This window comes from Rhinatrema bivittatum, chromosome 5, assembly GCF_901001135.1.
Source record: "Rhinatrema bivittatum chromosome 5, aRhiBiv1.1, whole genome shotgun sequence".
NCBI classification, from domain to species: Eukaryota; Metazoa; Chordata; class Amphibia; order Gymnophiona; family Rhinatrematidae; genus Rhinatrema; species Rhinatrema bivittatum.
The window spans coordinates 28,022,717-28,039,664 of NC_042619.1; the positions used below are offsets into that span (position 1 = coordinate 28,022,717).

At 49.5% G+C, this 16,948-nt stretch overlaps 1 protein-coding gene across 1 annotated transcript in view; it reads left to right on the forward strand.

Annotated features, from left to right (window-relative positions):
• The first annotated feature begins 2,860 nt into the window (after positions 1-2,860).
• Positions 2,861-16,948, forward strand: part of TSKU (tsukushi, small leucine rich proteoglycan) — a 32,595-nt gene continuing 18,507 nt past the window's right edge. The window contains exon 1 of the mRNA XM_029602163.1: positions 2,861-3,052. The gene's annotated coding sequence lies outside the window, so the exon portion shown is untranslated. The remainder of the gene's footprint in view (positions 3,053-16,948) is intronic.

Genomic DNA, 16,948 nt, shown 5'->3' on the forward strand with positions numbered 1-16,948 from the left:
ATTGTTAAGGACAGTATCTACCACTCCGTGCGGGTTACCCCCGTGTTATTGTTAAGGACGGTATCTGCTACTCTGTGCAGGTTACCCTTGTGTTTCTCTTAAGGGTAGCAACTGTGGCTCCCTGCACTTATCCCCAAGCCTTATGATAACCCATAAAAAATTACTGCTAGCAACGTTGTGACTGGGTGATGAGCCGCCTGGAAAATTCAGACAGTGCTGCTTGTCGTGCTGTGCTTATGGACTTGGCCGCAGAAGCAGTCCTGTGCTTTTCCCCTTATGATTGCGTATCAGTACCCCAGTCCGTAAAAGTCACAGCCCGTCATGGTTGTCCTCTGAATTCAATTCCCTCCCCCCCCCCCCCTACTGCTCCCTTCTCTTGACGCCTATGTGGTCAGATCCCCACTGCTGCTGCTGCTGCTTGAACAGATAAGAAAGAAATTTTATTAGGGGACGGATGCAATGAATCTGGGCGGAAAACGGGTGCTGAGTGTTGGACGCCCACTTTCCTAACGCGCGCCCAGCCGCCTCTCCTCTGCACGCAATAAATATTTATACGAGGGGTCACACTGCCAAGGAGGCGATCGGGACAAATGTGCGCCCCTAGCACCTCCACAGCAGCGGGCGGCCAAGAGAGGTAGCAGTCAGTGGATTAGGGAAACAGACGCTCATTAATTGAACCTCCCTTTTCCTAACCTGACCGCGGCAGTTTTTTAAAAAACATTTTGGTCCTTTTGGTCCTAATATCGCACCACTGGGTAGGCGTTAATTTCTGAGCATAAATACGTTGCAGGTCGGGCACACATTTTTTATTTTTTTTGGATTTGGGGAGACCTGCTCACAGCCTCATCAACATGCATTTGCACGTGATGGGCGCTATTAGTTTCACGGGGGATTGGACGCGTGTTTTGGATGCGCTGATCCCCGTATAGAACAAGGGGTTGTGGCCCCTAGGATAGGAAAAAAGAAAGTTAGGAAAAGGATCCAAAGAGGACGCAACGAAGCCAAGCAATCTGATATTTTGAAGGCCTAGAATTGTATCATTATTCTCACCCACTTTTCCTTCAGAAGCTCAGAGCAAGGTAGAGAGCAGTGAATGCACAATGTAAAAACCATAATATAGAATTAACATCATTTAAAACTAAATGGAAGCTAAGTTAATAAAATTAAATCATCCTTAGCCACATAATCTTAAATTATGGAACAGCAGAGCAGCTAATTGTTCTCTGCACTCCATACCCCTGGGGGAATTCTGTGCTGCACTGTTTCAATAGAATTTTCAATAAAATTCCCCTCCCCTGCAGATTTCTGTGTTTGCCATGCAAATTCAGCACAAATGCCCGGAGCTACTGTAAGAGTGCAGGCCAAAAGGAGGAAGTGTCAGCACTGGCCTGGGCAGCCGCGCAAGCCGGAAGGCAGAGGAGGCTGTGGCCGCAGTCGCCAGCCCGCGCGGGCCCAGAGAGGCTGCGACCGCAGTGGGGAATCTGACCGCATGGCCGACAGAGAAGGGATCGGTAAGGGTGAGAGGAGCTTGAGGGGGTAGAAGAAGGGAAGAGAGAGAGCTGGGAGAGCAGAGAGATAGTTGGAGAAGGGGGTGGGGGAGTCAAGCCTGGGAAAGCGAGGGGCAAAAAAAGAAAACTGGGGGGGGGGGGGGGGGAGGGAAGCAGAGAGAGAAAGCTGGGGGAGTGGGGGGTGTCTTGCTGGGAGAGAGGTTTTAGCCTGGAAGGGTAGAAAGAAAGCTGGGGATGGGGAAAAAGAGAGAGAAGTGAGGGGAGGGGATTTGAGTCTAAGGCAGAGAGAGAGAGAGAGAGAGAGCTGGAGGGGGAGGGGGAGGGGCAGAGAGATAAAGCGGGGGGGGGGGGGGGCGGGGGGTGCCTTGCTGGAGGGTGGGCAGAGAGAGAGCTGGGATATGGGGAAACAGAATGCTGAGGGCATTTGCTGAGTGGGGAGGGGTCTGGTGGGGGTAGAGAGAGAGAGCGAGAGAAAAGTGGAGTGGTGTCAGAGGAGACAGCTGGGGGTCATGCTGGGGGGTGGGGAAAGGGGAAAGAGGGAGAAAGTGAAGAGTCTTTCTGAGGGGTGAAGGGAGTAAGGAAGGGGGGTTTAAATCTGGGGCACATAAAAATGAAGGGGAACGATAGAATTGGTGGGGGAGGGGGGGGGAACTGGGGGTTGACTTGAGGAAAGAGAGAGATCGAGCTTAAGGAGGGCTTCGGGACAAAAAGAGAGAGCTGGGGAGGGTTGAGCTGGGGCAGGGGAAAGCAGTAGGTTGACTCTGAGAGAAGGAAACAGCAGCGTGGGGGAGAGGGGGCCAGGCCTTAGGATGGGAACATTCTGCATCTTTGAGTAATAACATTTTTTCTGTATTGTATTATGAATGAAATATTACTCAAAGGCGATGATTGCATAGCTCTTTAAACAAATAAAGTCTGCAGAATGTGAATATAATTCTGCTTTGAAGTGCCTGAAAGGCAGAACCTAAATCAAGTAAATAAATCAAAATATCGGGCGCAGAATTTGTTATGCTAAATCCCCCCCCGAAGAATACGTTGTGCACGGAAACGGAGTATGCGGGCAGATAAGGAGCGTGAGGGGCCCGACCGCACTCTCTCCGGCGCAGCCCCCTTGCACCGCAGGCGCCAGACAGCAGCGGTAATTCCCCCACTTCGTTTCTCGTTCCCCGCCCTCCTCCCCCACCCCCTCCGGGCCGGCTGTTAGCAGGCGGTGCCTCGGCAGCAGGGGCGGAGCAGGAGCGCTCACCCCCACCCCCGGGAGACGCCCCCCGAGCCGGGCTGTGCCTGGCCGGGGGCGGGGTTACCGTGTTGGGGAATGCAGAAGGACCGGGGGGGGGAGCTGATAAAAGGCGAGCCAGCCGGCGCTGCTGCTGCTGGCGGCCCCCGCTGACCACGAGGAGGAGAGACAAAAGGAAGACGAGAAGGTGCGCGATCGGGAGGCGGAGGAGGACGACTAAACGTGCCGAGAGGCTTCGTTCCCGGAGCGGCTCCGCTTCATCTCTCCGCAAGGATCGCAGCGGGGCGCCCGGCCCGGCTGATCTCAGGTAGCCACCTCGATCGCCCCCTCCCCCCCTCTTTCTCTTGCGCTGCGCGAGCTCCCTCCGGGGCACAAAAGCGCTGCGGGCGCGCGGAGGACGCGCTCTTCCGATCGCATTTTGTTCCCGCGGCGCTTCGCGTGTCTGGGGCTGCTTTTGCCGTTCTCAGACCCCGCTTTGATGCTATTTGGGTCAGGAGCTGAAGTTTTTTTTAGCACCGGCTGGTCACTTCCCCCGCTTCTCATTTTTTTTTCTCTTTTAATGTGCTTGAATGTAATGGGGCTGCCTGGAGACTTTTTTTTTTTTTTTTTTTTTACTTTGGATGGGAGGACGCAGCCTAAACTTTCTCCGTTTTTTGCATGCTTGCACATCTGGACGCGCTGGGGCGCTTAAGGCCACGCGGGACCACATCTGCTGATGTGTCCACTAAATAAATAAGTGTGCGTTAAGAGTCCGTAGCCGCGCAGTTCAAATCCATATTAAGCGGGCGGGGGAAACGTGCAGACCGGGGAGCGCTTCGCTCCCGTCTGGATTTGAGCAGGGGGGGGGACTGGAGTCGCTGGCGGGAGTGGCTGTGACGGGAAGCCCCTTTCGGAGAGGCTGATGCCGTTTGTACGTGCGCTGCCTGCTCGCCGGGCGCTTCCTCCCTCTTTTTTTTTTTTTTTTTTTTTTTCCTGTCCTCCCGGCTCCCCGCAGGACCCGGAATTGCCACGGTTGCATGTAATCCGATCGGCAGCTGCAAGCTTTGTGTCCGCCCGCCCGGCCCGCCTCCAGCCCTGCGTCCGGAATCCCGGGGCTTTGATTTCACGGGCTCCTTCCTGCTTGTGGCCCCCTCTACACGAATCCGTGGAAAGAGAGACCCGAGAAAGTTGTGTTGGGGCAAGAAGAAATATATTTTTAGCCAAAGCGAGCGATGCTTTCTGCAGCAAGGCAGTCGCTCCCGGAAATCGGCCGCCAAAGCATGGGTCTCTGTCTGAATAAGGGGAGCTGTCTCTGCCCGATTTATTTGGGGGGGGACGGGGGGACGCTCGCACGCTCCTTACTTAACGCATCTGAGGGAGCAGGGAGTGAGCTGCAAGCTCGCTTTCCTTTTACCGGAGACTCCTGGTCACCCGAAGCTGCTTTGACGGAGCCTTTTTCTCTTAAGGGATGTGGGCAGCGGTCCCGATCGGGTGTTGAATCCGGTGCCGACCTTAACGTAAAGAGACGCTCCTGAATGTGACGGATTTTTAATTTTTCGGGGCGATGGAAACTCTTAGGGGGCCTATGCACCACGTATTTTTTTTTTCCCGTAGACCCCAAAAGGGGAGAGAACCTTCCTCTTCTTTTTCGGGTTTTGTGAGAACGGCGGGGCTGCAAAAGTAAGGCAGAGCTTTTGTGAGCAGTTTGAGGTGTGAGGGATGATCTTAATCCCCCCCCCGGCCTTCATAACGCGCAATGCCAGAACTAATGCAATCGACAGCACGCGTGCAGCCGCCCCGGGGGTGGATTTCGTTACGCACGGGAGCGAATTAGTTATTGATTTTTCCGAGCATAATTGCGTTAGCAGGTGATGCAAAGAAAAATCCTTTAAATTGTATATTTCATTCCTGAGGAGGTGTGCCGCGTCTAAAGTTTTTTTTTATTCCTTTTGGGGGAGCGCCTCCTACCTAGCCACGCCCAGCATCAAATATCTGCATAATTTGGGGGCGGGGCAGATTTGGGGCTGGAGGGCGACTTTTATCACTTAATGTGTGATCATAACAGTGCAACCTAGCATTAGGGTTTGGGGGGGGGGGGGGGAAGCGGGTGTGTGACCATAGTACGTAACCTTTTTTTCTTAACGTGTCAAACGGTAAAATAAAGTTTAGGGCAAGAAGGAAATAAGATCCTCGGACGTGACTTGGAGGACTCTAGAAACCCAAGGAGCTAGCACTTTGATATTTATATGATGCTTTATAATGTCTGGTTTTTTTTTTTTAATGGGCCGTATAGGCAGAGAGCAGATGGGGGGCGACCCACAGGGTAGAGCCGGGACTATGGGTCCTCCAGACCTCCTTTTAAGCTCTAAACTCCCCCACTCCATCCCTGCAAAGTTGTATTCTTTGCGTCTGGTCTCGCTTTCTCGTTGTCGGTAGCAGCAACAATCTGCTCCCGTTTATTCCTCTAGCGCTACTAGAGGCAGGTTGCCCTTGGAAAACGTCCGATTACATAAACTAATTAGTGATCTAACATAGATGAGTAATTAACATCAAAGCCGAGTGTAGCAGATCGCGCTAACCCCTCTGGCAAATTATTGCAAGCCGGGAAAAACAGACAGCTTGGGAACATCTTGCAGATAGTGAAGGCAAACCCTAATTTTCTTTTTTTTCTGGCAGGGAGCCTTGTGTATTAAGACTTAATTTATTAAGTAACATGCAGGGTAATTGCATAGAAGTTACATTTGGTGCTCAAGAGTTGGGAGTTTTCTCTAGACTCTATTGAGAGTAGCATGCAAATTTCTGGCAGGGCAGAAATGTGAAGTCTTATCAGAATTAATTTAACTTAAAAAGAAAAATGCATGCGTGTGCATTAGACAGGCCGTGACAGATGCCAAAAAAAAAAGGGGGTGAGTTAGCACAAGTTTGAAACTTGTGAGCAGTAGCACCTGGCTGTGGTCCATTCACATTCATATAAATATGTAAATTCGGCTTTATGCCCGTGCGCGTCCTTGAAACAGCTTCTGCCTTTCCTGCACAAAGTGGGTTTTATCGAAATAGTCCGTGCATTGATTACTACCAGACTTGCCTTTTGTGCTTCCCCTTTGACTGGGTTACCATCTAAATGTTTGCTGTTTCCAGTTAATTAAAAAAAAAAGTCTGTTGGCTGCAGTGATGGGGAAGCTTTATCCCAGGTTCTTGCCAAATTACGTTGGTTGCCTGTGCTTTTCGTTCATGGCTTAAAATCCCTTGTTTGACGATCCAAGCCTTTTGGGGGGGGGGGGGTCACCATTTATGTACAAACCCATTGGGGATTATGCACGCTTGCATGTTTACTTGGCTCCTCGCAGGGTTTTGTCCTGAAGGAGCCCCTCGTTTTTAAAGGGTCCAGCTGGGGTATGCCAGGAAATGGGCATCTTCCTGTTCTGCCCCTCATGTCTTGATTTGTCTGCTCTTTAGGAAACTAGTAACTGGGGGTTTTCTTTTTTTGTCTGTATGTTTGAGTCACTGTGTCGGGTTTTGTTCTTCTAGTTTTTAGTGTGGTTTTATTTGCTCTATGTATCTTTGTTTTGTCTTGGAATTCATTGCCAGAGGTTGTGGTAAAGGCAGCTAGCAGAGCCGGGTTAAAAAAAAAGTTTGGACGAGTTCCTGGAGAAGTTCATAAACTAACCAGGGAGACTTGAGGAAAGCCATTACTTATCCTTGGGCGTTAGTTAGCTTGGGACCTCTCCACTGTTTGGGATCCTACCAGGTAGGTACTAGTGACCTGCATTGGTCACTGTTGGAAGCAGGATGCTGGGCTTGATGGACCCCCTCCCCCCTCAGTATGGCAAGCCTGTTACGTCACGTTACTGATGTTTTTGTACCTTGCCTGGCTCTGGGACGCGGGTGTGTGCTAAATACGATCAAATAATTGGGCACATTCCTTGTGTGGTCCCAAGCGCACAATGCAAGGTATCCTAAATTGGCAGAGGCCCAATTCCCCCCCCCCCCCCCCTGAGAGGTTATGGTGGTGTAATGCTGCATGCACTGTGCCGTAGAACCGGGCACTCTGTGCGCTGCCCCTGTCTGTACTGTGTTTAGCAGTTGCACTGTTTTTTAGTTTGCTCTCTGCCTCCCTAATTTCAGACTCTCCTCCGCTTTGTGAATGTGAAAGGCAGCACACAGTTCATTGTTTTTTTTTCTCCTTCAGGGAGGCTTATATGCCCAGCAGGCTTCTGCTGGAGATTATTTTAAACTGCTGTGATACAGATGCAAAAATTGACTTCACAAACCAGCCCTTATTTCAGAGGAGTAAACTTGCATATTTTTTTTTAAACTGGTCTCTAAAACTCAGATCTAGATAGTCCTGTAGGCGAAGACTTATGTTGGACAGGCATCGGGGCAGCTGTGACGTTCTTACAGCACAGATTTCATAGGATGAGGCAGGGAGGCAATGCAGATGCGGTTAAAGAGCTACTGTCAGAGCTAATTCAGGCAGCCGGCTGTAAAGCAGAGTGTGTGGTGCCCAGCGATTATGTAGGGCACGGCGGGCACAGGCTGTCCTGCTTGGTACTTTGAGAGGCTGTGAACTGTCATGGGCTTTGGAGTGCTTCCTTATTACTGCAAAAGAAACGGGAGCAGGTTTAGCTTTGCAGCTTCCTAGTTGGCTGTCCATCGGAACACATTTGGGTTTTCTGTAGGAGATGGAAAGTCATGTTTTGTTCTGTTTTTGTATCAGCACATAAGGTCCATGGGAGGTTTTTACTTCTGCCCATATTATAGCGGTAATTGCTAAAAATCGATTTTCATTAACAAGCCAGTGAGGGGCAGAGTAGTCCCCTACAGGCTGGGCAACAGAGCAACTAGGCTAGTGCTTGTAAGTCGGGCCACCTGGGCCCAGTGTGCAGAAGGCAACGAGAGGGGAGTATCCTGCAAAGAGTGACTGAGCTTACCCTGCTGTAGCCTGCAGAGGGCTGCATGAAGGTTGGGGGCATGTTGACACAGCGTGAAGAAATTAGTTTGAAGGATGGGACCTCAGGAGGACATAGCCTGCAAAACTACCCAGCCTGGTCCGAAGAAAGCAGTGTGAACATTCAGGCCAGAGGTGAGCTTGGTTGATGGAGAACAGGACGAGGATGGGAAGAGGGCAGAGTTGAAGGGGATGGAGCAGTGCTGACTTCTGCCAGGTCGTCCTGGAAGCTTTTTCCAGTCGGGTAGATTTTCTCTTTTCCTCACTGCAGTCAGAGTGGCTGGCACCTTTGCTAAGAGAATTGTCACTGGTAGAGAGTATCTGGCATGACTTACCGAGGGCAGCTTGAGAGCAGGGACCAGCCTGTCCCTCAGACCAGTGTCTTGGCCCCGGGCAGTGGGGGCCTGCATGAAAGGGCAGCTTGGGCAGCTCATCAGGTTACAGATTCTTGATTACTGATAAAAGGAAGCTGCTTCAGATAATCACAAGTCACATCTCCTACCCTTCCTTCCACAAACCAAAAGCTGTTAAGAGATACCATCGTTTAAAGACAATCAGGCCCATGCAATATCTGTGTGTGTGGGGGGAAACAGGCACTCAAGCTTGCCTAATGCGTGCCCATCCACCCCTCTCGGGCACGCAGTGCAGTAGGCTAACGAACTGCTGTGTTAGAAATGAGGGACTGGGGAAAGAGTGCATCCCTAGTGCTACCTCAGCATTGGGCATCCTGGGGAAGTGTCTGTGCAGGTTAGGAAAACAGGTGCTCAAATTTGTCTATTTTTTTTTTCCACGTTGCTGCTTTCTGTGGTCTCTCCCACTTAGGCACAATATTAGTCAAGAGGAACCACAGAAAAGCAGTATTTTCTGGTTTTTCTGTTCAACTTTTGGCGCTCAAGACTTAATGCCAGCTCCGGGGCTGGCGTTAAGTTCTGAAGGTTAAAATGCACATGGTGGGCGCATGGTTACTTTTTATGTAAGGGGGTACGAGCTAATTGCTTGATCAACGTGGCATTTCCATGTGGTGAGTGCTATGAGCTACCCACTGGTTTGGACACGCTGATCCCACTTATTGCATCAGGGGGTGATGGACGCACGTCCAACCACGGGGTTAACCAGTCTGCTCTGGCTAGCGCAGAGTAGTGCATTGGCCTGAATAGGGAAGGTGTAGTAAAACTCATGGCTAAAATCAGTTAGATTTTAGCATGGATTTTATTTACATGCATGCTAGAATGAGCGGTCCTGCAAGGATGCAGTAAGATAATGAGATGGTAGACCATAAGCAAAAAGTGTGCTAAACTTTATTTTTCAAATCCCGTGGCCAATGTTACCTGTCATTAGCTTAAAACCTGCACAAAAGTCTAATCCTGCCCCACCTTTATATATAAAAAAAAAACTTAGCAGGGTCCCCAGCCAAACTCCTCCACCCTCCTGACTCCCCCCAAAACATGCCATACCACTTAAATAAAAAAGTGAGTCTTTGGTTGGTGTGCCAGGGTCCAGTGGCCCCCTCCTGGCCCCCTCATCTTAAAGAAATAGAATCATCTTAAGGGATCTCCCTCACACCCTTTGGAATCCTTTAGAACCCATCAGAACCCTCCGAAAGGCCCCCGTACCCCCGGAACAGGCTCCGAAAGAATGGTAGGAAATGCATCTTTCGGAGCCGGTGCAGGCTTTAACCCAGTAGTGCATAAAGAGGCCCTAGTCTGCTTCTGTTTGTTTAGACAGGAGGCACAGTTTAAAAGATGAGGTCTAGCGTGCACACACTGCCACAGAAAAGCAGTCCTGGATCCATAAATCACTCTGGAGCTGTTCCCAGTGTCACGCAGCAAGATAGTACCTGAGTGACCCCTGAAGCAGACGATCAGAGATTGTCAAAAACACTGCCCTTCTTATTAGGGATGTGCATTTGTTTATAAAACGAAAGTGCAAAACACGACGAATAAGGTTAATTTGTTTCATTCAGGGGGCTCTGAACCAAATTGGGGTGGGGGGCTGCCCCCCCGAATGAAACTAACCTTATTGGTTCATTTTAAAGAAATGCACGGGGCCCAGATCTAGGCTGGAAGCCAGGGCCTTAGTCCAAGACCGTAACCTAACAATTGCCATACATTAAAGTGGCACCGTCCACTGGGATGACCATAGCACAGTTAACTCTGGTGTGACTCCCAGCGGATGCGAACATTGTGGTTTGGAAAGAAATTGAGGAGCATCCAGCTCTTGGTGCCGAGGCCTGAGTCTAGGGGCTGAGGCCTCCAGGTTGCAATCTGCCTCGGCCTACACAAGTCTGAGGTTTTAGCCTAGTCCAAGCCGGCAGATCCCCCACCGGACCAGTGGGGGATGGGGGGGATCCTGGCCTCAGCATCTTTCCCCGGAGGGTGGGAGGGAAGGCTAGCTCATTTTTTTTTTGGCTGTTCTGGGATTTTTAATTGCTTAACTCGTGTTTTTTTTCACATGAGTGAAACCAATCAAGCAATCCACGAATCAAAATTTGGCGTGATTAAACGTCCTGAAAACAAACTGAAAAACAAAAAATGCATTTTTTTTTCCTTGCACATCCCTACTTTTTTTATTCCCAGCCTAGACTGGTGCGATACATTGGAAGATTCACGTTCTAAGATCAATGCCGTTTTGGAGCTTTAAAAGCTAAGTGCCTTTCTTTTAAACTTTTGAGATGAAGAGAATAATATGCTGGGGTGATATTTTTGAAATGGATTTCGCACAATAGAGCTCTTTTTATGGATATGTTTATTTCAGTAAAGAGATTTATAATTTTGAGAAGCCAAAATGAGTTTTTAATTGCAACAAAAATTCATAAGACCATTTGATAGGGAGGAACCAAACAGCCTGGTGTATGACTAAACCTCGGAGCCACTACCTAAATCAATAGGCTGCCCACACTGTTTGATAACAGCAGGTCCTCTTAACTTTCAGATCTGACCCTTGCTTATTTTTTAAGCATGACTTGCTGTTGATAGTCGTGTTCAGACATTGTATCTGCTTGTGTAACTTGAGTTTTTTCCTGTATCTTCTCTTGTGCATCGTTAGCATCACGTGAAGCAACAATCAAGATTCTGGCAAGTTAAACCGAGTGAAAGGAAGCACAGTGATGATGGGCCATCATGTATACGCTGCCCAGCTCTTGCGTGCAGATATATTTGTACAGCCTGCTGTCTTAACTAGAGGGGGAACCTTTCTGCAGATGTTTTTTACAAAGCAGATGGTTGCATCTGAGATCTGTGTGGCAGAAGAGTGTTGTGTCACTGCAGATTGGTGAAACGTGTTCCCGAACGTGTCCCAGCAGGGCGCCTCATTTTTCTCTGGAAGCCGTGCAGGGTTCGGGCTTGCCACCCTGGCTATGTATGACTTGCAAATCAGAAGGAAGAATGGGAGTGGCTTGATAACTTATTCCCCCTTTTCAAAGTCACTTTACCACCGGTGGTTTTGTCTTGCATGCAAATTAATGGTTTGTATTGGGGGCAGAGTAACATAAGGCAGGATTTGATAGAAAAAAACAGAAGGCAATGAAAAACTTAGGGGTGACCAACTCCGGTCCTCAACAGCCACAAACAGGTTTTCAGGATATTCACAATATTCATGACGGCTGCATGCACTGCAACCACTGTATGCAAATCTGTCATGCATATTCATTGTGGATATCCTGAAAGCATGGCCTGTTTGTAGCTCTCAAGGACCAGAGTTGGTCACTCCTCAACTAGATCTGAAGGGCAAAGCAGTTTTGGCTCACCTGCAAAATAGCATTCTCATTGGAAGAGATAAAGGGAGTTTATTTTAAATAAGGTTTTCCTTCTCTGGTGACCACAAAACTCAACAGTGTGGTATTCAGCAGGAAAGATGCGACCCAACCATGAGCAAGACTGACCTTTTTTGTAGGCCATTAGCTCATTGGGTTGAAGTTTCAAAAGTTACTTCCTCTCAAAACTGAAAATTTTTACTTTACATTGGTCAAAATAACATGTTACATGACCATCTGTCAGTAACTTAAAATGTAATACAGAAAAAAGTTAGATGCAGAGTTAAACATTTTGAGCAGAATTTCCTTAGAAGTATATTGTAAGAATGTCCTTCCACCCTTCCCTGCTAGGCTCACCCCCATCTCCTGTAGTTTGTCCCCTCTCTCAGTGCTCCCTCTCTAGTGCACATACACTAGAGATGTGAATCGTTTTTTGTGTTCCTCATTTTTCGGCCGCCGCAGGAAATGGTTTTTTGCTTTTCTGGTGTTTTTTTCGCGAAAAATCATTTTGTTAGCATGCACTAATCCAAAAAACAAATTTTCGTGAAAAAATGGGAAAACCCCAATCATTTTTCGGGCTCCCTGAAACATGCCGAATTGGACAATTTCGTTGAAATTTTCCAGTTTGGAAAAAACGAATGCACATCTCTTAATACACACCCCCTCATAAAGCTTTCTCTCATGCATATCAGCACACTGGCTGGTGCCCCCCCCCCCCCCCGCACACTGGTGCACTCTCGTACCCCCACCCCCTTTATCATACACGCGGGCTCCCAATCTCACAAAACATTCCTTCGCAATCTCCGCACAGACGCTCTCACCGGGCCTGCTTTATTCGTGGCACACCGAGACTTGCCCCTCCATCTTTGCTATGAACGAGATGGGCTCAGCTCGTGGCACGCTGGGGCCTATTCCAAATTCTGCCCAGAAAATGGAAATTCTGCACAAGTTCGGCGCTCTGTGGTAGCACAGAATTTCCCCCAGGGTTACCTGCCCCCTTCATCCAGCACTGGACATACAGGGGCTAATCCTAAGTGAGGCGAGACATCTCTGCAATTATTCACGAGAGAGTGAAATTGGTCAGTCATATGGGCTAGAATGGGTTGGCCCCATGGAACAAATGGTTGCCAGCTATCTAAAAAAAACAAGATGTATTCTCGTTGGCCACGAACAAGCTGGTGTGAAGGCTTTGTCACTCGTGATGAAACAGCAGAAACATGTAGCGCATCTCAGGGTAACCACTGAGTCTTTACGCTGTGTATGGGCAGGACTGTCAGCGAGGAAACGGTGACATTGCGCTGGGTTTAAACAGGACAGAGTCAGCTAGGCATGAGGTGGTCTGTCCATGTCGCTACAGCTCTGGATAAGGGGGCGAGAGGTTAATGGAGGTGACCAGCAGTAATGGCCTGCACAGACACTAGGGCCAAGCTGTCTTGTTCAAACTCGGAGTAACCGTGCTCTCTACTTACGTGACCCCCGTGAAGGGACACTGCTCTCCGAAGCTGGTCATAGATGTCATGAGTTAGTCCAGTACAAAGGTATTGCCTGCAGTTTGGACTTGTAGAAAGGAGGATCATTAGGGTAAAAGCAATGCCAAGCTGGTATGAGAAGAAGCAAAAAAAAATATATAGCTCCAAGCAGTTCAGATGTGCCCGTTTGGCTTGACTTTGCATTTAACCATGCATGCCTGGTTTAGGATGTCTGGCTCCCTGGTATCTGTTCCATCGAGCCGCGTTCAGGCTTGTTCAGTCCTTCCCTTTCACCTCGAGAGCAGCCTTTGTAAAAACAACTAAAGAAAAACCACGTGTGCCGGTTCATGGGAGTTTATCTAACTGCTGAGGTGAAGGTTATTGCAGGGGTGTTCTTGTGATAGGTAAACTATTTGCCAGATTGCTTTCGGTTTTCATCTGTGAAACGAGTCGGTCCCACCTTCCGCTGTGGGGGAAGCCAGAACATTATTTATTTTATTTTTTTGGGGGGATTCTGCCTTTCGCGACTGGTCGGTCACTTCAGCGCAGATCACGCTTGGGGTATTGATCCCTGTCCCCAGGGGCTTTACAGTCCCAGGGCCTCATTTTCCCCCCCATAGATGCAGAATGAGAGGGAACCTTTAGGCTCCTAAGCTTGTACCCGAGGCAGTGGAAGGCGATGGCGACTGCTCCGGGACGTGAGAGTTGGTGGGATCTAAACTGTGGTTTTTTCCTGGTTCGTAGTCACCTGCTCTAATTACCAGGCTATATTCCTCCAGCCTGTAAGGTTGCTTGTTCCGAACGGTTGCTTTTTGATTGCTTATCCCCCGATATTCATTTCTGGCCACTTGTAGTACCCTCCAGGATCTGGTTCCCCTTGAACATGCCTCCTTTCAGGTCTGGTTTGTCGTATTTTTTTTTTAAATGTATAATATGGTGTCAAAAACAGGAGGAGGTGAAGAGATGAGTCCTAAAGCAACGCAGGTTTCATTTTTTTGGCTGTGCTGTTAACTTTTGACGGAGATGCCCAAGGGTGCACAACGTGTCACCTTGAAGACCCCTCCCCTGGTTTTATCGACTTTTGTATGTGCACGGCGCAGAAAAGAGACAAAGACATAAAAGCGCAGCTTTCTTCACTCGGGACTGGTGTAGCAACGTCTGTGTGCTCCGGTGCAAAATCTGCTCCAGACTTACCAATGACTTTGGCAGGAAGCCACTCGGTGCGGAGCTGGAGCAGTGCTTGGATACCTTTTTGCCCCCAAGTGACTGGGAGCGTCCCCTCCATGAGCTCTGCATATGCAGCTGGAGATAAATCTAACTTTTTCTTTTTCTATCACTTGTTGTTGTTTTGTGGTTTTTGTGCATAGCTGCCCTTGGTGCCTAAATAACTATTTACAGCGTGTTGAATTAGATTTGTTACTTTTCTTTTGGCCAGGAAACTGGAGCATCTGCCCTTGATAGGAAAAAAAAAATCATCTTTTTTTGGCATCCAAACTCGGTGGAGAAAGTCCCCCTCCCCACAAGCACCCCAGCTGGGTTTCATCTGCTTCCCTGTGTGGGACTTGGCTTCTTCCCCCAGTTGTAGCAGGTTTTTTAGGCTTAATCAGTGCTTCCGGAGCGGAGCTGGAGGCTTCCCTCTTACATTAGCCCTTGTTTGCAGAGATTAGAAGCCTTTCATGCAGAAACTGGCGGAAAGGGACAAGGTTTTTTGTAGAAGCCGGCGGGCAGGCTCCCCCCAGACTGCAGGCCATGCATGCAAAGCTGCTGGCGTTTCTGCACAGGAAGCCGGCGGGCAGGCTCCCCCGAGACTGCAGGCCATGCATGCAAAGCTGCTGACGTTTCTGCACAGGAAGCCGGCGGGCAGGCTCCCCCCCCCCCCCAGACTGCAGGCCATGCATGCAAAGCTGCTGACGTTTCTGCACAGGAAGCCGGCGGGCAGGCTCCCCCCCCCAGACTGCAGGCCATGCATGCAAAGCTGCTGACGTTTCTGCACAGGAAGCCGGCGGGCAGGCTCCCCCCCCCCCCAGACTGCAGGCCATGCATGCAAAGCTGCTGACGTTTCTGCACAGGAAGCCGGCGGGCAGGCTCCCCCCCCCCAGACTGCAGGCCATGCATGCAAAGCTGCTGACGTTTCTGCACAGGAAGCCGGCGGGCAGGCTCCCCCCAGACTGCAGGCCATGCATGCAAAGCTGCTGACGTTTCTGCACAGGAAGCCGGCGGGCAGGCTCCCCCCAGACTGCAGGCCATGCATGCAAAGCTGCTGACGTTTCTGCACAGGAAGCCGGCGGGCAGGCTCCCCCCAGACTGCAGGCCATGCATGCAAAGCTGCTGACGTTTCTGCACAGGAAGCCGGCGGGCAGGCTCTCCCCCCAGACTGCAGGCCATGCATGCAAAGCTGCTGACGTTTCTGCACAGATGTGCAGATGTTTGTTTTTTTTTTTCCTCACCGTGCATGAGTGGCACACTTGACAGCTTCCCCTCCAGAGATGGCCCCCACCCCTGCTCCCTCCACCACAGGTTTGCTGTGGGAAAAATGGCGCCCAATGCGTCGGGACAAATAAGTTGCTAACGCTTTCCGCAGAACTCTGCAGGCTTCCATGGTTCCGTGTAGAAATAGAGGTGGGGAAACGTCTGCAGGACTTGGAAGTTCTTATTCTTGTGATGCTAAATATGCAGGCTTTCACGCTTTCTGCAGCGAATACTTACAGACTGCTTCTGGTCTGGGCTGCATGTGGACTGCTGCACTGAGGGCACTTTAACTCTACCTAAGGGGAACGTGGACCCTCTATATAGCAATTGACTGACACTGGGTGCTTCCTGAGATAGCAAGCTTTAAAAAAAAATATATATTGTCCATTCTTTTCAGACCGCCCCCTTCGGGTGGTCATCCCAATCTGATTTTCTCCTCTCAGCCTCCACGGATGCCTGAAATGCAGGGACAGGGACGATGGTTCTAAGCAGTAGGGATGCAGAATTGCATGTCTTTTTTTTAAAAGAAAATGCTGTTTTGAACACTCCCCCCTCCAAGAAGAAAAGGAACCAGCGATTAACCTCTCATTCTGTGTTGCATTGAGGCTTTGTTGGCCCTGCTTTGAAAGGCAAGCTGGACCGGAGAGTGTTTCATGGTCCGGCCACGTGGCGGGAGTGAAGATGGTGATGCGGAGGGGTAAATCCAGGCAGTTCCAGAAGTCCCCCTCCCCATTAGTAAAACTGAATAGCTTTTTTGTTTTGCAATAGAGTCCTGGCGGTAGAAACCTCACCACACATGGCTCTGCGTGTAATCACTTGCCGAGTGTCGCAGCGCAGAACGCAGCCAGGGCTTTTGATTTTTAGACATCTTGTTTAAGTGGGTCCTGACTGAAACCTAAATTTGCTCGAAACCTGTTTCACCCATTTCATTTCTCACTCAAGATTTGGAAGGGAGGGGAGGTGAATATTACTATGGATTAAAAAGCCACGTTGCCTAGTGACAGCTCAAGGAGGGAGACTTTTTTTTTTCCCGCCAGTCCTGGTTTTTGACTCTTTTTTTTCAAATGGATTGTGGTATTTGGAGTCCCTTCTTGGCATCATTTTGAAATTTGGTGTTCCAGGTGTCCTGCGAGGGCAGGCAATGCCAGTCCTGGAGTGTTAGAAACCAGTCTGGTTTTCAGGATATCTGCATGCCCCGGCCTCCATTTTATGCAAATAAATCTCATGCATATTAATTGTAGATGCGCTGAAAACCCTGGCCTGTTAGTGGCCCACCCTCTATCCTGATGGGGGTGGTCAGGGCTGGCCTGAAGCCTCCCACCTTTTTATTAAGTCATTTGGCATCCCTGCAAGTCACTCTTGTGGCATATTTGTGGAAGTGAATGAATAACGCACGAGCGCATTTAGCAAGCCATTTATAACTTGTTTAAGTAATCATTTGACTTGCATGCATGACAAATTTTTTTTTGAAGAATCCTGCCAACAGGGAATACTTAGACTCCCATTGTTTGGCAGTTTTTATCCTGTGCTTGTCTTTCCCACATCTGAACAGGCGGGGGGGGGGGATCCCTTTGCTTCTACAAAATA